Genomic DNA, 21,505 nt, shown 5'->3' with positions numbered 1-21,505 from the left:
GCTAAACTACTAAAATATTCCTGAATACAATAGGAAATTATACTTCCTGGCAGAAACACAATCCATGCTATCTAGTTTAAATAACTAGATTCCAGTAACTATTTCAAGTAAAAGCTAAACCACAGATGATTGTCTTATTTCACTAGCTGTTTAGATAACAGTGTAATATCAATACTGTTACTGTAATAATCTTTACTAATGCATTCATCTGTATTTGAGAAAACCTAGCAATGGGTCCTACTGTATCACCTCGTTGCCAGTCAGCCTCTGTCCTGTAGAGCAGCCTCTGCTCATTTCCACAGATGCTGTTTACCACATAGGCTAGCATGTAAATAGTTAACTCATTTGTGAAAGTTGTGAATAGGAAAACACTTTTTGAGTAATGAAGAAATAATTGAACTTGATGCTTAGCTCATGGCCACCAAAGTTCTTATATCCAAGTCATGCAAGAAAGATTTTTGAATCTCTGTTAGTTCAGATATGAGCATGAGCTCTGTTCCAGACCTACACAAATACCACAAATATGTAGGCAATTCACCTTGATTTGTATCTGTTCCAGGAAATCCAAAGCAATGACATGTGAATATTGGCCATATTATTCCCTCTAGTCTGTAAACTACAAATCCTGAAAAATTTGCTTGATGAAACACATTGATTTATACCAGTCATTGCAATGTCTTTGGGTTGGTTTTGTTGTTTTTTTTTTTTTAATCTGTAGTAATAGTATCATGCCACCTTTTAATATTGAAATAATCGTATGTTTAATCTCTTTTTTGGGGGGGACTAAATTGAAAAGATTAAATCACACCAATCTCTCTCTTCCCCCCCTTCCCCCCTTCCCCCCCCTCCCCCATGCTTAGAACATAAGTATGTTTGGTCTTCTTCATAGTTCTTTCTTGCTTTTGCTTCAGGAAACATTACTGAACTTCCCTTCGTAATATGCCTGTAAAGTAGAGAGATATTATTTTAAAATATTTTCTCCATGTCAGTAATGGAGAACTGAGACCACAAGGTATTAACTGAAACATACATTTGTGCCTTGGCCTGAGATTCAGTTGTGTTTTGGGTTCATGGTAGAGACAATGGAACTGTGTTATAAATAGATAATTTATTTTGAAGTTTGTGTATCTATAGCCTTTAATTCAACATCATATCTCATTTATTTGTCAGTAAATTTTATACTAATCATATTTTACATACCAGCAGTAGATGGATGGACTAGACCAAAACTTGGTTAACTGAAAGATGCAATGATGATAATGGAAACCTTGTTACTATTAAAATTTAACCAACCAACAGCCAAACAACTCTATTAGTGAGGGTGATTAGCACAGTCCCTAATTTGGCTACTTCATTTTGATCTCATGGTGCAAAGCATCCTGACACAAACAAGTCATCAAGGAAGTGATAAGATTGTAAAGTAGTGTTTATACAGAGGCCTGAGAAAAGAATAAAAACTAAATTAGGTTAGACTATTTAGTAAATCAGAACAGTAAAGAACATAACAGAAGAGAGGTTAGTTCACTCTTTCACTTTAGTGACCTCACACAAAAAAGAAAACTTACAGCATGTTTAGATAGGTAAAAATGTATGCATGTATGGGTAGGCTTCATGAACAAAGATTTGGGAAGGGCTCTACCCATGTGGGTGTGACCTTTGAGCCTGCACAGTGGGTTTTTTAGGTGAGGCTCAGCGTGCGTGGAACTGGCCCCACCCTTTAACTCCTAAGGCTCATCTGCCACAGCCAAGTGAGCTTGGATGGTGACAGTGAAGTCCTCAGGACTAGAACCCACCACATCCAGTATTCCCAGGAGGTCTGTCATCCAAGTACTAACCAGGCCTAACCCTGCTTAGCCTCTGAGATCTGATGAGATCAGGCGTCAGGGTGGCATTTAATTGCCTATAGGTAAAAATAGACTGAAAACTACTTAGATATATAGTAAAGCTAACTGGGGAACTCATGAAGTTAAAAATGCTACAGGTAAATTACCACTTTCCTCAATTTTCTCTCATTTTGGAAAGTATAGCATTTAGAGAAAAAACCAAACCACATAAATAGAAGTAGAACTTTTATCTTTATATGTTGGGTGAAGCATAAAGAAGCTTGTGCATTCTGGAAAGCTTAATATGAATTCTGTTTAAAAAGAGTTTTTATTTGAATGAAAGGTATATTTCCTAAAATACTTTTTTTATTTCTAAAAATCACCAATTCTTAACTTGTTTTGACACATGGTCATTATATATTCTTCGGTGTAATACTGAATGTAAACAGTAAAAGGAACCATTGTCAAATGCAAGCACAAGGGTAATACTATGGAATATAAACAAAGAAGGACAGACATATCTCATGAAATTTTCCAAAAGACCTTAAATTACATCAATGAAAATGTTTGAGAATAGAAATTCAATTAGTCAGTATCACCCTCAAATTGGAAGACCTAGAAAATTACTGCATTCAGGGTTGTATGTGTGGTCTCAGCAGAGCCATATGGAGAGAGATGATCACCTTCCTGCTCTGTTATACTGCCATTTTGCTTTGCAAGCTGGTGTTTAATTTGCTGCCCACACGCTACTCATTTGGGTGTCAGCACCAAATGTGTTTATGGCAACTGTGTTTCAGTTTATTATTCCTTAGAGGTATCTGCTTACATTTCCTATAGCAAGATCTCAGGACTGAAGAAATTCATGTTAAAAAGAACTTCAAATCATAAATGAACAAAGGAAAAATGATCAAAATGTATCTTCATTACAAAAATCTATCCTAAATAATTATGGGCACAGAAAATGGTTTTTGCCATGGATTCATGACAAATTTCATTTTGTAGGACACTATGTTTCTTTCAAATCTTCTTAGACAGGTATCTATTTATAGATTTATTGTTTTTCAAATGATTTCCAGCTCTGTTTTCACTGAATCCAATGAATATTAGTTGCAATTTTTATGTCATACTGCTGCTAAAACACAGATCATTGCCTACCAATCTTCATCAAGATTTATGATTATTTGGCATAATAACCTCTAATTGGGTTTTATAAAGACTGCTGTTTTGAGAATTGCCAGTACATTATATCAATCCATACTCAAAACATATTGTTCATGCTATGACATAAACAATGCATTCAGGTGATGCCATTGACAATAAACTGTCATCTGTTTCAGTTATCTGTAAAAGGGCATCTGAGGTTCTGTGTAAATATATGTTTTATTCTGTTGTGTTTACTATTTTAATGGTAAACATAACTCACTTCATATGTTACAACATATATCACAAAGGAAAAATAGGAGGAAAAAATCTACTAGACTAATCAGCAAAAGTTACTTGTCATTTTTTCTTATTGCTTTTAAGAATTGTGTAAAGAAGTTTACCTTGGTGAACCATGATAACTTAAATATGACAAGACAAATAACATTGATTTTATTAAATTAAATTGTGAGTAATAAAGAAAGCAGTGGATGTTTATTACTCAGAGGTCCTCAGACTGGACACAATAATTTCATTTATCAGTTGATTGCACAAAAAGGGAAGCGCTCCATTAAGGACCATGAGGAATTCTAGACCAGATCTTAGTTGCTACATAGTAATGTAGTTACAGTAATATTAGTGGGCTACAGTGACATATATTATTTAAAAATGTTGTTGCGCACAAGACTAAAATTTTGTCCATGTGTGCTGGTTTAAAGGCAAACCAGCAGGGGAAATGAACTCACCACAAGAGAGAGATTATAAGTCAGACCTAAAATTTAATAATAATATTACAATTAAAACACTGACACAAAAGGGAAATTGCTTTCAACTCACATAAACCCAGCAGTATAACCCAGTGTCCTGGGGCACAGACCCAAGGGGGTTTGTTTGCCCTTGTGCTGAGACCCCTGTGGCTCCCCCAAGTCCAGAGCAAAAGGAAATGAAAAACCTGTTGGTGCAGGCGAGGGCTGTGGTCTGGGCAAGAGCAGTGATCTGCTCCTGTCGAGGTCCTGCTGCTCCTCTGGATCCGACGAGAAGTTACCAAAGTCTTCTTACCCACCACTTATGTGCCCTCAGGGAGCACCCAGTCCCTCCCCCAGGGCGGGGACTCACACAATGGGTGATTAACTCTGGGAGGCAGGGGGTATTGAACTGTTGATGGCCCATTAGTAGCTCCGCCCCCTCAGGCTGAGTGTGAAGGTGATAATGATTCCCTGGGCAGCTGCTGCTAATGGCCCATTGTCCTTGGGAAATGAATAGAGGGGGTAGAATACACAGCTTTGATCACCCTTACACAGTGTCAGCTGGTCCCTCCTGCTCAACTAGGACACCATGATAATACATGGAGGTAAAATTAATTCCTTCATGTTATAGACAGGAAAATGAGGAGAAAAAGCAGGAGAAAAAAAAATAAAATTAAGACAATATAACAGAAAGGAAAGAAGGAGGAAAGGAGAAAAAAAAAGAAAAAATTTAGAATGTTGAATCAGTTCTGCTCTGGTTTAAGGTCAAACATTTGCAGAAGAGGGATTTCCATGAGGTTTTTTCACATATAGTGAAGAATAACCCTTGATTTCAAAGCTTGTAACTGAGATGAAGGTTTAGTATGATTTCTTCTGCAGGTTGCAAAAAAAATCTTATGCACATCTTGAACTGATATTGTATGATTGGTTAGCCTTTGCTAACAGCCAAACACCCTCCTCCCACCTCCAGCCACCCCAGTAGTGGAGTGGTGGAGAAAATAGGGAGAGTAGCAATGAAAAAATCTCGAAGGATTAAGACAAAGACAGGGAGAGCACTTAAAAATTACCATTGTAGAAAAGCAGACAGCTTCAGGAAAATTGACTATATTTATTATCAATTAAAATAAATATTTAGCTATAGATTTGAGTTCTGGGAATAAAAAGACAAATATTAAACCTCTTCTTTTTCTCTCTCTCCTTTCCCAGTCTCATCCTTGCTTCTTCAGTCCAGTCTCCTCTCCTCTTCCCCCTACTGTTGCCACAGAATATACTTGGTACTTTCATCAAGGAATTGAGAGGTTCAGGAAGAAGGGATTATGGTCAGTTCCTGGTAGTTTGTTATTCCTTCCTCCTCAAACTTTTCCTCTGGTCCATTGCAGATCCTGAAGGAAACATAATATGAAAAGTAGATCCCAACTCATTGGAAGAAGGCAAACACAAAGACAAGTAGGGAAAATGGGGAAAAATAAAGCAAATTTCTAAATAGAACATAGTAAATGGAAAAAGAAGAGTACTTTATGGAATGAGGACATAGAGTAAGGAAGGGAGCTGTAAAATGGAGGTAAGAAAATGGGAATTATAATGAAGCAATGTGTTAATCACATGTGTAATTAATAAGTGTAATAACAGAACATGACAGACTAGAAATCTGAGAAAAAAATTGCAATAATTTTAAATCAGTAGTCGTATTTGACTTGAGAATAGCATCATTGCAAATATGTTTAACATGCTTTTTTTTTTTTTTTAAAGATGAAGTCTGTGAAACTCTTAATAACCTAAGCAGTTTTCCTAAGACAGCTGGGGGTGCCTAAAAACAATGTAGAGGTGATAATTAGACAAACACAGTGGTTTGTTTGATGTAATCTCTTGGAAACATTAGAAATACACTAAAACAATGCCAAAAGGGCAAAAAACTAAGCTTTAGTTTACACTTCAGAACAATTAAATCTGATAGAAATGATGAAATATCAAATTACTGCACTAAAATTCTGAGGCTTTCTCATTAGCTGAAACAAAGGTGTTATTCAGGATACTGTAGGACATTATATCAACAGAATTGCATGGAAACCCAGAGTCATACAGTTTCAAAAACTATGTGTTGTTTTGTCATAATTTAATTCCGTCTGGCAATGAAGTACCATGCAGCCTCTTGCTCACTGTCTCCCTGCCCTCTCTACTGTACAGAAGAATCAGGAAGATTCTACTACTGACTCACTTGTAAACCTGGACCCAGATTTTAAGTTTTCAGCTTCAATAATCCCATTTCAAACACAGTATAACTTAAACTTCTACATGAATATATTGCCCATCTAAATTAATTTTTTAATTATTTTGGTTTTTTTTTTCTTTGCTGTTTTTTTTAACAAGAAGTGATTTCTGCAAGGTCTTATTTTTTGTTCTCTAAGTAACACATCAAAACTAACCTTCCAGGAAACCTAAACATGTAATTTTGTAAATTTTTTACAGAGGAAAAATTTCTCTTTTTTCTTCTATTTTCATTTAACTTTCTTCTGTGTTTCTGACTCATTAAGACTGGCCAGTGAAAATGTCAAGAGGTGCTCCTTGAAAGTTTTTCTGCAGAACAAAGAAACAGAAGTTCCTTCCTGCTGATGTAAATAAAATATATTTAGGTCGGCAGCCTACCAAGTATTTAATCTTGCTATGTAAGTCTAGACCTTTACAAGGCTGCATTACCAAAGTTAGAAATTCTGAGGCTGTATCCCACCATTCTTACTGAAAATTATTACTATTTCCTACATTATAAAAAGAGATCAACATGAGTACAGGAATAAATAATTCTTGAAGACAAAAGTGTGAATGAAATATACTGAAGGTTTTTTCAGTTTGAAGCAAGGCTGCTCCAAAACCAGAGCAGTACAGCAACAAATGTAACTAAAAACCAAACCAAACCAACCAGAAAAGTGTCAAAACAAAAGCTATAAAGAACTCCACACCACTAAGCAATTACACAAAATGACAAAACTTCTAAAAGCAAAATACCTGTCTACTTACTTACACTGGCACTTTGGAATGAACAAAACCAAAAACCATTTGTGAATAGTTTAATGCCTTGTTGTTTATTAAATCATACAATCTCATTTATTACTTGTGAATGTTTTTTCTGCACTGTGGTTTATATGTTTTCTTGCTGCATTGTAAATTTAAGAGAACAGTATTTGTTGTATTTCCTGAAACAAAGTGTCAAGTAGATGTTTAGGGGCTCAGTTACTAGTTGTATGAGGACAAATCAACGGTTTTAGTGAACAGACTCCAGCAGTGCAGGGATACATTCCATATTCAGAAGTACCCTGAAGCTGTGTTTAACCTTATTTTTTTTTAAGGTTAAACTTTTTTAAGGGTTTAAACATTTATTTAGGTCCCACAGATAAATGATTTGTTGGAGTGTTTGATTCTGCCTTGTAAACAAAGGTGTCTAGTGCCATCTGAGATGACCTGAGAGATTTAAATGGGGCTGACATATCTGACAAAGAGCCTACAGGAGATATGTGCCACTCTGGACTCATAGATGGACACCAGGCAGGATATCCCAAAGCAATTCAAATGGATGTTGACTTCTTGTCAACAGGGAGTCAGCAAGGAGCAAATTAATTGAACCCATTGTGTCAATACCTTCTTCATTGAAATTATACTTCCAGAGAGGTTCAGCTCTCAGCACTTTCATATACAAAAATGGTGTGAAATGTAGAAATGGATGCTTCTGAAAGAAAACCTATTTTTGTAAAATATACAGAGTGACAGAATATGAAGGTGTGAAGAAGAGCAATTTAGAAAGGCTAATTCTGTACAGCTGAAGTGTTTCAAAGGTTGGAAGATTTGGGATTAAAGGGAATTAACCACCAGTGGACAAAGAAAAAGATAATCCCCAAAGCAGTTTTAAGGACTTAGAGAAAAGGAACATGGAGAGGATGTTAAAATTCCTCTAAACTGCTGCTGTTGCCATCCTGATGGAATGAAAAAACTGAAAATTAATCCATCTCCCCAGGACAGACTATTACAGTAGCCCTGATGAAAGGGTCTCAAACTTTATTTAGTACAGTTTCATTAAAAACAAATTTGGCTGTGAATTTATGAGTACCAGTACCTCAAAGCTGTTCCTTTCCTTCAGCTGCTATGGGTATGATGAAGGAAACACCTTTAGGTTTGAGGAGCATTTGGCTGCTGAAAATATTGCAATATTCTTCCTAAACCATATCAGGCAAAATCAAGACGTTAAGAAACAAAAGTTAGTCAATGAAGAGTAAGGGTGTTGTTTTGTTTTACCCCTCTGACAATGGCAGCACATTTTTTAAAATCAAAGTAGGAAAAAAAAGAGTTCAAAGAGGATTTTGGACAAAATGTACTTGTCTTCTTACATTAGACTAAACTTTGTAGCTCTGTGTGAAATAGGTTTTCCAGTTTATTGGTGAGTTCATCTCAGAAATAGCAACTGCTCACATTTTACATCAGCACTTTTTGGCATTTATCGATAACCATAATAAATGCAACATAACACCACTTGAAATTTGATGGTAATCTATGTCAATGAAGTGTATGCCATGTATTGTCCAAAGGCAACTGTAAAACATGCAGTGTTTGTTACTTTCTTCAAACACCAAGTTTAAAGAAGGAAAACTAAATGAGCTTCAGAACTTAGATTGTAATAGAAAAAGATATTTTGAATACTATCTGTCTCATAATGTCACAAAAGAAGACAAAATTAATTCTCAAAGTTTCAAAATAATTTCCTACATTCTTACCAGTTCAAATTAGTAAAGGCTAAGTGATGTAAAAACCGTTCTGAGATAATGTACTTAAAATTATATATTCTTAAAAATATATCTATAAAAAAAGACTTTTTAAACTGAGAAATTGATTTTTTTGCAATTACTGTAAAGTTATATTCTTCAAATTGGTCTATGTAGTTTCAATTGTTTGAAGACATACATTGTTTAGAAATACATCAGTTTCCAAAACAAATTTTGGTTCTAAAATGAAAGCACTTGCAAAAGGCAAGCAAAACTTTAAAAGGAATCAGTGAAGCACAAGGAACCTACTACAGACAAATTTTCCTTATTGTGCAGAAAACCAATTCTGATTAAAAATCAAAGTAAATTAAGTACTTTTGTAATATTTTTGATACTTGACATAAAAAAGTAAACCCTCATATTTTACCTATTGCATTGCATTGTTTGTACATTTGTTATTCCAATTTCATCATTCAAATGGACCCTGAGAGTAATACACTAACCACTCCTAACTAGGAAAGAGATTCTTTAGAATGTTTCAGTAGAAAATAAATGTTTATTCCCTAGTTCTAACCAGTTCCCAATTTACATTTTTCCTTCATATTCTACAATTGCAAACTTTTGACCCTGCCAAGGAAGAAATGTTTCTTAATTTCTTCCTGTGCAAACTGGTTTATAGGGCTGTAGCAGATCAGATGTCACATTTATACTAGGATTTCATTACTAGACAGAAATACATAATATGCTTTGGTATACTTGGAAAGGAAATTACTACTTAATTATTAAGTGTTATTGAATTGCTCCTTATTTTATATATTTTAATTCCCCTAAATTTTCTGGAATGCACAAGGATAAGCTAAATTTTCTTTAATTTACTTGTACATGTTATAATTATTTTAAAAGCAGTTCTATGAACACGGGCAAAATCTGTTTTATGTCTCTGACCAGCCAATCTTTTGTCTGGTCGATGAGTTTGCCAACTTGGCACCCTCTGTTTAAAAGACAGAATTTGTAAGATTGTTTTGTTTAGCTGAACCTGAAGCATCTATACAGGGCTGAAAAACAACTTCCATTGCATAAATGCAGACAGATTGAGAAACTTCTCAAAAGAGAAAAGGAGGTAGAGGAGGAATTTTTTGATGCAAGACCACCCTTCAGAGACAGAAGTGTGATGGTGCAGGATAGAGAGTTGCTCACCTTCCTGCCCTTTCTAAATGTTGGGGTCCTGAGCACAAAAATAAGGTTGTCTGGCCCTCCCATTCCAGCCTATTGGTAGCTCCATTTCAGTCCTGAGCTTTGGGTTACCAGGCTATGCCCCAGGGATGCAGAAAGATGCAAGTTTCTAGATCCACCACAACCTTCCCTGCCTGCCTTCAGGGGAGTCCCCTGTCTTCTGACAGCCTTGAGTAGGAAGCAAGTCCACACAAAGAACCTGTCCCTGGGACATCGTGTTCTTCTGACACTCCTGCTCTATCATCAGTGCATAACATTGCATAAACTAAACCTGCATGTATAATCAACTTGTCTAAAATGACAGACATGAAGTCTAGAAGCCACAGATGTCTTCAAATATTACCTTAAATGTATTTCCATTGGAATCAGAAGCAACAAACTACTCCTGTACATAATACTTGCAATTCAAAAGTTACAATATGAATTTTATCATGTATGGGGTTATAGTTGCAGAAATTATATGTATTTATATTGAAAGCAAAGAGAAAATGAGATAAAATTTCTTATGATTAAAGTAAAAAAATCCTACAGAGATGTATATTGTTTTCCTGCCATGTGATTCTGTTCTTAACAAAGTTCTGTCTAACAATATTTGCAGTGCTATTTCTTTGCCTTAGAGAAGAAACTTGAAGCCATATATTCAGAATTTCTGGGTATTTTCACTGCATTTTAAACTAATTGAACCTGTGCTCTGAATATATATAGATTTATTAAAATGCTTAGAGTGCTAAAAAACCAAATTCATACTCTTCCATGCTTCACAAGCAAAATTAACACAATTCTTTTTCTCAGTTTTGGTTTGCATCTCTACTTATGAACACAAGAAATGGAAAACTAGTGCCACCTAACTACAGAGTCATTGTGGAAATGCATTTGTACATATCTAGGAAGTGTTTAGTGTTATAGTAGTAGTTTTAAAAAGTTTTCAAAAAAACTCTATAAATTAATGATTTTGTAGGAAATACAGTTTACATGGTAAATAAGATCTAGTAAAAAAAAGATCTTAAAAAAGCTGACACAGAGATACAAACAAAGTTAGTGTATGAGTTATGATTCAGTTTGGAAAAATAATGCAGTTGAGTTCAAGAGACCTACAGGAGGGAAGAATTAAAACTGTGTTATGAAATTCCCCTTTTTTCCAGCTGTTTAGAGTTCAACTTATCTTGCAAATGTAGAATCAAGTAATTAAAATTAGTATGTAAGTATGAAGAAAGTAAATAAATCTTTATAAAAGGGGGTTATTCAATTAAAATTATTGTTTACTGAAATATTTTTCATAGTTTCTAAACCCAGTCGTCTGGCAATATTAAAAAGAAATGAAAAGTTGACTGTCCCTTACAGGTACCAATTTGGATTTCAAAATCATAGGATTGCTACATAATTGCTTGAAGTTTGAACATTATTTCAGTTACCAGCAATCAGCTGTTTAAAAATAGTGCCTTTAAATCATAGATCTCTATTTTTTTCTGGGCCATTTTCCCCTTAAAAATTGACTTGACATTTAAAACATCAGTTTTTTCACAGTGTGCATCCCATCTGCAATTATGCTGCAGCCCACTCAGCCACTCAGCTCTGTCCTTGCTATAGCAGTAAACCTGATAAAAAACCACATGGCTATGGATAAAATAGATAGCAATCCAGCGTGCACGCAAAAAGAGAAAAGGATAGAAAGAACAAACCATGAAGATTTTCCACTGTTCCAGTCACCCATTTCACCATATTGTGTGGTGTATATATTTGTACAACAAAGGCATATTATATAATGAAGTTCCTTGCTTCAGTAATTATAGTATCAACAGTAATCAACCTCTCTGTCATACAAGAATGCTAACATAGTGGAAGCATTCATTTACTCTTATCTCATATGTCTAATTTGTAATATGGAACTGCAAATTATTAACAGTGCATGTGTTTTTTTGTCATAACTGGTTAAATCTTTATGTTAGAGAATAAGAATAAAAGTCTCAGCTACCCCACTTGTAAATTGTATTTGAAGAGTAGCCATTTTAAAGGCTCTAAAGAAATGCTTCATGGATCATGGCAGATGTATTTGATCAACCTGTTAAAAAAAAACTTATAGGCATTCATTTGCTGGAATTACTCCTAATTTACAGCGGCATACTGTACAGCAAGTTAACCTGCAGTGTATTCTGTGGTCATGTGTGTCTACACAAGTTGTAGTACTTGATCCAGCCAGTTTAAAGTTTTTTTTTTAATTTTTCTATTCTGCTGAGACTCCAGTCGTGTAACTGATAGGCAGACTTAAGCTCCACTTTACCTGCTTGCTTCTGCATTGATTTATAAATGTCATCATGCAATTCATGCATTCATATAAACTGATATGGAAAAAACTGAAAAAATAATTCCAAGAGAATTTGCATAGATACAAGTCCATGAGAAATGGTAACTTTGAATCTTTCATTCTGTGCTTTCTATTTGCATTCATCTAAAGAACCTTTAATATTTTCAATTACTGCACCATTTCTGTCTTTTTTGCATATGCTCATATATTTTCAACAACAAAAACAACAACAATAATCATAATAGCAATAATAGTAATACAGTACCATCATGCTGAATTCTTTATCTCAAAGAAGATATTTTGTGCATCTTTTATACAGTCAGCAAATGGCAATTTTCATGAAAACTGCAGGAATTCAGGCTGAAATGTGTTTGGAATTCACTTACATGCTCAAAATCTGAAAGGTAGGATCAGGTAGACAAGAACAGGTATGTAGGAAATAAGAAACTAGTCTAAGCTGAAAAGAAACCATACATCAATTTTGTTTTCTGCTCAAAAGTTTTAAAATTATGTCTGGCGTTATTAAAATCTTGAGGAAAACTCATTGCAAGCTAAAATATTGAAGAAGAACATCCCTAAAGGGCTGCTAAATAAACGAGTTTTCTTGCTGTAAGTTGCTTGTCTAATTCAGAAGCTGGTGGCAGACAGCCAAACTTTCTTCCTAGATGTTAAGACTATACCATAAAATATCCCTAATATAGTTTTCAACTGCTCTCTTTATCTTCCCAGGGATAAAAGAACTACTGTTTTGAAGTGTCAGATTTTATACTCTATTGCAGTGAGGTTTTTTTATTTATCTTCAATTCTATACTTTTCCAAGGCATATATAAAAGTAGTATTCAAAGAACTATTTTTGCTATTTCAGATTTTTTCAAATTTAAGATTGTTTTGAAGTACCATCTGGAAAAAAAAGTAGATATTGCTTATGTCCTGGTTCTTATGATCAGAATATACACATCTTTTTTTCATCATTTTTCTTCACCTTTTGGAAGGCAAAAGGAATCTGTCATTCTAAATCAGATTTTAAATGGTACTTCAGGTTGCTTGAAAGAGAAAGACATTTGAGACACACTTCAGCTTTCCTCCTATGTTGTGATAAGAAATATCCAGGTTATTTCCTTTTTAATTGTCTGCAAAGATCTGAGGTTATTGAGGCCTAAGGTCAAGTCCCTCACATGCTTGGGCTCTCCCCAGTCTGGCAGCGGAGGTATAGCTGTCAGCTCCTCCAGGAAAGGAATTGCAGTGTCCTGAATGCATGCCAGAAAACCCGAAGATGCACACAGTATACATATTACAGTTCTCAGTAATATACATGGCTGGCATGATGTCCTTTTGTGATCCTCAATCATCAAAAGTGACAGATATGTTGCACACAGGTAGGCAGTCTTGTCCATGAGGAGTTGCTCTTTGACAAGAGGATCCTCTAGGGACCTCTAGCACAAATTGTCCCTAGTAATTTACTGCCCTTCCTGAGCATGGGAAATTGATAAATCAGAATTTAAGTAAAACAACAAAAAAAACCCCAAACCAAACCAAATCAAACCAAACCAAACCAAACCAAACCAAACCAAACCAAACCAAACCAAATCAAACCAAACCAAACCAAACCAAACCAAACCAAAAACAGAAAACAAAAACCCAAAACCCCCAAAACCCAAACAAAAATAAAACCAAAAGCAAAAGTAACCAAAACAAAAAAAGCCCCCAAAATCATATGCATATACATGGAAAAATCATTTCTGCTCAACTTAAGTGAACAAAAAATATGATTCCTTAAAATTAGCATTTTCTTGAGAATCTTGAAGCTGAATTTCCATCAGAACGTCATTGAAGTAGGAATTACCAAAACATAAATGCTTCTTTTCTGGTACACAGAAATTTTAGCTGCCTGTACAGATGAGCCTTCCAAATCTCTTCAGCATACATTTAATTTGAAGAACTACTGGAAACAAAAAGAATTACTCTAAGAAATGCTCATAGATATATCTAGGAATCCATGAAGTGGTTTGCAGCATGAAATCCTAGTCTTTGTCTGGAAGTCAGGGTAGAGAATCAGTGCTTATCTGATTCATCAGTGACTTGTTTGAAATCTGAATAAGGAGAATGGACATGACCCATGAAGAAGATTTACGTACTCATTTATAGGCATGTATTTTAGTGCACATATCAGAGCTGGAATAGAAGCACTGATCTTGGCCTTACCTCTGTAAAGCTTCTTTGGGGAAAAAAGTAGGACAGAGCAATTTTAGGAATTATTGTTAAAATGTTACAAGGAATAAAAGGTGGGAAAATACAGATTTTTCTGTAGCAATTATTAGGAAATATGATGTAGCTATTATAAGCCAGGATATAATACTATCTCTATATATCTAGCCTCCTTATGTATGTGTATGTTTGAAATTTCACTTTACTGTCTCTTAAGTGTACACAGATAGCCAGTAGCAGAATTATTTTAAGTATTTTCTTATTCTATTTTATAAATGAAGAGATCTTGCTAGAAGAATTTATATAAAATCTGAAATTACAACCATATTCTTCATCCTTGAACTTGATGAAACACATTAGCACTCAATGCAGAGAAGACTAAGAAGCTGAACTGTGCTTTGTAATAATAAATTATTAAACTGTCCCCTTGCAGCTCTTCCAGATATTGGTGGTAATGATTACCAGGTTCTTCTGGGTTAGTGTCGTTTTTGTTTATGAAAATGGCTTACTTCTCCTTTGACTTTCTCACATTGTTATTTTTATGTATTTTGCTAGTTCCATAATTTTTGAAAATTCTTCCCTCACTTGCTATTTTAATCTATGCTATTCCCCACTGTGTCATTGTACTTCTCTCTGCTCCTGAGCTATGCTGTCCTCAGGCTAACATGAATAGCATTATGTACATCTCTGAGGTTAGATGCAAATCTAGACTAACATCTTTTTGTGAACGTGGCCCGTAACATCTCTCTTATGTCTGTTCAAAATGTTCAGATATGGTAAGCTGGTATAAACTTATTACCAGTAACTGTACTACAAGGAATAGTGCATATTTTCACTGCAAAAGGTACAGGGACATACTTATCTCTGTATTTGTCTGGCACTTGCATTTTACAGGCAGTAAAACTTCCTTGATGAAGCAACTGAGGTCCAGATGCACAGACATTCCAGGACTAAACCCCAATTGTTGCTTAGATGATGTGATGGAGAATGCAGCAATGTTTGTTGTTATAGGAAAAGTATTGAGAACCAGTCATTTCAAACACACTGAATCCACAAAGAGGGAAAGCCAAAGTAGTGTTTAACTACTTGCTTCTGGAGTTTCTATCAAATGTAATATTTCACAGGTTCATGTGGACTAAAAGCTTCAACCGCAATTCACAGCAAAACATGCCATTGAGTCAGTGAAGGGAGAGACATGGCACAGAGTCCCAAGGGAAGGCTGTGCCCCAAAGGAAGGGAACCTGACAGAGAGAATGGCAGCAAGGCAGCTGGAGTAGTGCACTCACCTGCAAGGTGTCAGCATGTTGAACAAAGAAAATCAGGATCGGAATCAGGTCTGGAAAGAGGTATCAGAGCTAGTCTCAGGTAGTGATAATTCAGCAATTTTGTTGTGATGAGTCAAAGTCACACCAGAACTCATGTCCAGGTCTGAGTCAGGGAGGCAGAGTGCCAGATTCAGATGTGGCTGTCACAGCTGTGGTGCAGCTCAGCAACAAGCCAGAAAGCCTCTGACTAAACACAGCTCCTAGGGAAAAAGGAGATTAAGACCCTTGTTTCTAGCTCACTTACCAGCTGTCCTTATAGAAGGAGCTGACCTTGGCCTCAGCTAGCTAAAGTTCTAAATTTACCTTAACTACACTCATGGAACAGGAGATGCATTCAGGACCCTGTCAAGAAGAGTTTTAACCTCTGTTGGGTAAGTGAATTGTTTAGCAAACCACAGAAAATCTTATCAACTCTAGAGAGTGTCATTTGTATATCTGAAGAAGACCAATACTTATTTTAATTAAGAAGTGCAGCCAGAGGAACTCCTTGATGAAATTGGATAAAATTAGCTTCAGGATAAGACACTGAAACTGCCTGAACTCCCCAGAAGAAATGAAAGGAAAACAGGATGAATGAGTTAATGAACTCATCCAGGATGAATATCTGAGGGCAGTCCCTGGGAGCCCAGTCTTGAAATGTGTTCTGTGAGAGAAAGGACATTCTTTCTCATGGATGGGTGCTTTTATCAGAGTCTCTAAACAGAAATGCAGCATGAAGCATGAAATTGTGATTGCCATCTTGTAAGAAGAAGGTATCACATCAATTGTGTGTGAGAGAGATATCTTTTTATTAGGTAATCTTGACATGCTCAAATTAAATGTGGAGTTTTTTCTTTATTCATCTGTGTCTTTATACATTTTTTTACTCTATCACCTATTCTATTTGGTATGAATAAATATTCTTATTTACATTTTGTCTTAGCCAGGATATAATTTAATATTCTTCACCTTAGGGATGTGAGGAATAACTTGGGACACAGCAGCAAGCAAACACGAGCTGAAGTAGCCAAGTAGGCCTTTCACTGTATTAAAAGCTAAGAGTGATCACCTGTGCTAACTGTGTGTACAGGAATAAAAAGAAGTATAATGTTTTTTAAGCACTAAGAAGATTCTAGGGCTCACCCATGAAGTGTACAAAGTGCTTTTTGTCTTTTTTTTTTTTTAGACATATTTTTTTCAGAAATAATTTTATTATGAAAGGGCATATGTCTTCTTTGCAATTTGTTTGTCAAGTTGTCTTTGTTATTCCTTCATAGTAAAAATTGCAGCAAAAAATTAAGTGCATATTCTCCTATATTTTTCTGAAGCCCTAGTGATCACAGAGAAAGATCTGGCCCATCTTCAAAAGCAGACCTGTCTCTGACCCTGCAATTGCTCCCTCTCAACAAAACTAATACATTTATAATATCTCAGTAACATGTATGAGTGCATGAGACAGAAGCAGACTGAGGTTCTTAAAAAACCATTTTGAATCCTTTAGAACATAAGAATTATGTCATCTCACTCTAAAAAATGTTCTACCTCTACTCAAAACAATTAAAAAATGCTGCATGCAGAATGAGTCTGGATTCATATAATAAGGGTAATCAATATTTGAATGTCAAATGGCAAATACTTCCTTTTTTTCCCCCTAATAATAATCCCGTATGAAAAATACAAGCACTTAAAAGAGTTAATAATTATTTAAATTTGTTAAGTCCTATTCAGAGCCTAACTTGCAGTAAATCAGTAGTGGAATTGCACAATACACTAAGTAAAATATTCACAACCAGCTTTTGTGGGTTCAGACAACATAAAAAAAGCAAAAGAACCAAATGTATATCCTAGGCTCTAGAAAGAATTTCAGTGGGTTTTCGGACATTCTACAAGTAAAGTGCAAAATTTTTATTAGGCCTTCTTCACTTCAATTTAGAGCAATATGATCATAAAAATGCAAATTTACAAAATTATGGCTTATACACAGTTAAATTGTAATGGACACAGAGGAAGGACAAGCTTGAACAAATAATATACTGTGATATACTCTTCTATAGTGTTAGCTAGCACATGCAGAACTGTAGCTAATGCTGTGCTCTTTGGCATCAGTGCCCTACTAGGATGGAGCAGAGGCACTGAGGCACCGTGGCACAGAGCCACATACTTGGCTCTTAATCTTGTATGTGATTATTTACACTTGCCAACACATTCTATAGAGTATTATTTTCAAACAGTTTATGTTGTGAATTGAAACCTTCATTACCTTAATCTTTATGCTGTCCTACAAAGCCCATTCCTGAAAATGTATTAGACATTGGAATTTTTTAAACACTATGACAATTATATTTCCTCTCATTGGTTAAATTCAAGCTATTTGCCTTGACTAGACATCACTTATGTTGTGTGTCTAGACATTTAAAATATTGGCATTTTCATCAATTTAAATGAAAAAGTAGTTTTTAGAAAGAAAATAACAATAGTGAGCCTCTAATGGATTGAAATGGCTTTTTTGACAAACAATACTGGTAAAATTCATGAAAATTTCAATTGAGAACCACAATTCTAAATATATGTAAACAACACTAAGTCTCAAGCACATAAGAGACTATTGTAGATTTGGAAAGTGATAGACAAGTGAATAGCTCCTGTTTAAACATTCAAATCTATTAACAGGGTAACATAATGTTCAGGGTCTCATTTTCTATCTTGAAATCATAATATACCAAGATTTGTTGAATGGAACTGCAAAATAAGCAAGGATTTAATTCAGGACTGCTGTTTGAGGTTGCAAAGACTTTATAGCACACAATAAAGCCTTTGCAACCTCAAACAGCGGTCCTGAATTAAGCCCTTGCTAATTTTGCAATAAACCTATTCTATCTTTTTTACTCCCAAGACTAAATGTACTAGTACCCTCAATACTAAATACAACCTCAGTGGCTCATTGAGGAGCAAGTGCTGAATCACTGCTTACCTTTCACTACATAGGAAAGGTGGTTTCGTGATCTGTCTGTTGCATACAGATTAACCGAATTTTCATGCAGTTGTGTGTCCACATCTGTTCTTAAAACCAGTTCTGCCTCCATTTTTTACAGTCAATGGCTTGAAAACACCCAGTCAGAGTCTGTCAGCACATCCCATCCTGACTTCAGAGGTTTATCAGAATGAAGACAGTGTTGGCTGAACAAACCATAATTTTAAATGCAAACCTCACTCTAGTCTTGATATTTAGTCTGTGACTTGTCCTGATCTAACATTATTAATAATGTGTTCACTGAAAGACTCACCATACAGGCCTGCCGAAACTGTGGAAGAAAGCAAATGCTATAATAGCTACAGTTTGGAGGGCCACAAGACATTATCAAATAGTATTAGGACTTATATTCACATTAGGACTCAAACAATAGGTCTGTTTATTGCTAGCTCAGCATTTTGGGGTACAATTTAAACTCTGGAAACTGTGCTAGAAAATCCAGTTCATCAGAGTTTTCTCTTTTACTCCCAATTCTGCTGGCCACAGTTACATATTGAAATGGGAATAATTCTTTGTGTTTGCAGGTTAAGTCCCATTTGCCCTTTTATTTTTTCTAGTGATGGACACTGTTGATGCTGTTGAATGCAGAGGCAATGATATATCCTCCCCCACTGTCTTCAAGGTCTACTGAGTTGCTTGGCAGCTGATAATATGACATCTTCCCTGCCATTTGGATATGCAAGAGTTCAACATAACTACAGCTGACGTGTTGTTTCAGCTGCTTTAGGGGTCTGTAAACCCTCTCTTGAGGAGCAGCTTTGGAACAGCAGATCCTAAACCTCAAATTCCAGTTTATTAGTATGGCAATGTTATCAACTTTAATACTTCCATTTCTGGGACAATAGAAGATACTTCATAGGTTATTGGTAGTTTTCATCTGCAGCTGTGAGACACATTGGAAAACCTGAATTTAAATTTTGAATATTCGTTCTTCTTAATTTAGAAAGTGATATGTTTGAAAACTACAGTAGAATACAAGGAGATTCTGAGCTAACTTTCCTCTCTAGTTCTTTTCATACAAATATGTAACCTTTGAAGGACATGATGACACCTCATAGAAATTTTTTGCCTTTTACTATTTTCAATCAAATTTCAAACACTTGGATTTTAATATAGAAAATTTAAATTTCAGAAATATAAGGAGTACATTACATATTTTTTGGAAATCTGGAACCACTTTCTTAGACTTTATAGACCTATTTCACAAAAGAATGAAGAGGCAGGCCATTTAGCTGTCTGGCATACAACAGTTCTTATAATGAAAGCTACTTTAGGAATAAAACCACCTCCATACAACTTTTTTATGACAGACTAGGAAATTAATTGCTCACATAGATTCCCCCACTCTTGGTTTTTTTGCTATCAAGATTTTCTGGACTAATTTTTCAATATTTAAATTTTTGTTGTTGTTGTTTTTACACATGTAACTAACTGAAATCAAGCTCAGAGGGACATTTAAAGCTGTGGTTTGATAATACTTACCAAGTTGATGGAATTTTGATCAATGATTTATATGAAAGGAAGCTGTCATTTTTTGGATGAAACAAAGTCGATATGTAAGAAAGGTATTTGAATATTGACCAAAAGGAAACAGGGCTTTTGTGAAGAAACAATAGTTTTTACTAAACCAGCAGTAACACTTGAAAAAAACAGACAAGCCTAGATTTACTGCCTGTTCAGCAAGGCTTCAAAGGAGAAAAAAGTCTTTGAGCAAAATTGCTGCAATGTTGTTGCTCCTCTAATTTAAAGAAAATGTCTTACTGCTAAATTTTGATTGGCTTCAGTTTTCAGCTAGTGCTTTTGCTAGCTAAACAAAATAACCAGCTATGCGCAAAGATGCTTTTTGTCAATCCTTATAGACTGAAATGAAAAGCTACATAAGTGAAGTCATTGGATTTTATTTTTCACTGAAGTACTATTACTGAACATTTGCAGATACGAAATCTGACTTCGTGGGTTTATGTTTAATGTTTCATTTCAAGTTTTTAAAATTAAAAAACCCAAGTTTTATTTCTGAGCACAATACTGCAGATTGTGTATTGTGATGAAGACATTACAGGAGCTTTTAAATCCTTTTCTCTGAATAGAAGTGCTTAGTTAACTGCGGTCAGTCTCAGCCTCTGTGACAGGATAACAGTACTTGGTGAGACAGATATTTAGAAAAGACATTAAGAGGCATAAACCACCCACACACTGTTTTGTGACAGATCCGATAGAAAGGGAGTTCAGTTCTTACTTCAGTGGGGTTAATATTTAGTTTCAAGATAAGAATAAGTAAAATTGAAATGAAAATTCTGAGTGGCATTTTGAAAGATCTGTTTGACATTTTGTGTCTTGTTTATTTTCTCTGATGAGAAAGAACATTATTGTGTAACAGGGAACAATTTCTAAATGTCAGTGATTTTTCGTTTCTTTGGAAACACAGACAATGTCAAATTAGGTTTAAAAAAATTACAGTGAATCAGTGTCAGAAATACATTTGGCTAAACTTGGAAGTTGGATTTCTTACTGTACCCCTAGCAGGGAGAATGCAGAGAAATAAGCAGACCCACACATAGTAACTTGTAATCTGAAATCCTGAAAGTGAAAGAGTTTAGGAAAAGGAACAGCAAGACTGAGCATCTGAAAGTAGGCATTGAGGCAAATAATACAGGTGAAATAAAACTGAAGTAGTCACAGTAAATAATTCTGATATTCCTTGGTGCTATGTACTTTCAAAATCAGAACTCGTCTGTTAGGCCTCTGCATTCCCCGTTGCTAGACGTTGGACCTGTCTGCATTAGAAAAGGCCCAGAATACTACTGTTAAGCACAGATCTTGGTTATTTCTCTTTCCTGACATATCTCACTAAGATTCCTTCTTTAATTCTACTTCTGAAAGCTATTAAGCAAAAATTTAAAAGACAAAACTATTTTGTTCAGGGAGACCAGACCTTTAATGGAAACTCAGATGGAATGTTACTGAGGTCAATGCTAA

At 35.2% G+C, this 21,505-nt stretch overlaps 1 long non-coding RNA gene across 2 annotated transcripts; it reads right to left on the bottom strand.

Moving 5' to 3' along the window:
* Positions 1-855: 855 nt before the first annotated feature.
* On the bottom strand, positions 856-15,775 carry LOC139671913 (uncharacterized). 2 transcript variants are annotated; one of them, XR_011697817.1, is made up of 3 exons: positions 15,481-15,708; positions 4,887-5,091; positions 856-943 (listed from the first exon to the last, which is right to left on the bottom strand). It is a non-coding gene; the product is annotated as an uncharacterized lncRNA (long non-coding RNA). The 2 variants fall into 2 exon arrangements; XR_011697816.1 differs by lacking the exon at positions 856-943 and having other exon boundaries at positions 4,798-5,091; positions 15,481-15,775.
* Positions 15,776-21,505: the final 5,730 nt, after the last annotated feature.

This window comes from Pithys albifrons, chromosome 5, assembly GCF_047495875.1.
Source record: "Pithys albifrons albifrons isolate INPA30051 chromosome 5, PitAlb_v1, whole genome shotgun sequence".
NCBI classification, from domain to species: Eukaryota; Metazoa; Chordata; class Aves; order Passeriformes; family Thamnophilidae; genus Pithys; species Pithys albifrons.
Note: the sequence above shows the minus strand (reverse complement) of the source record. Positions and strands in the feature narration are given on the sequence as shown.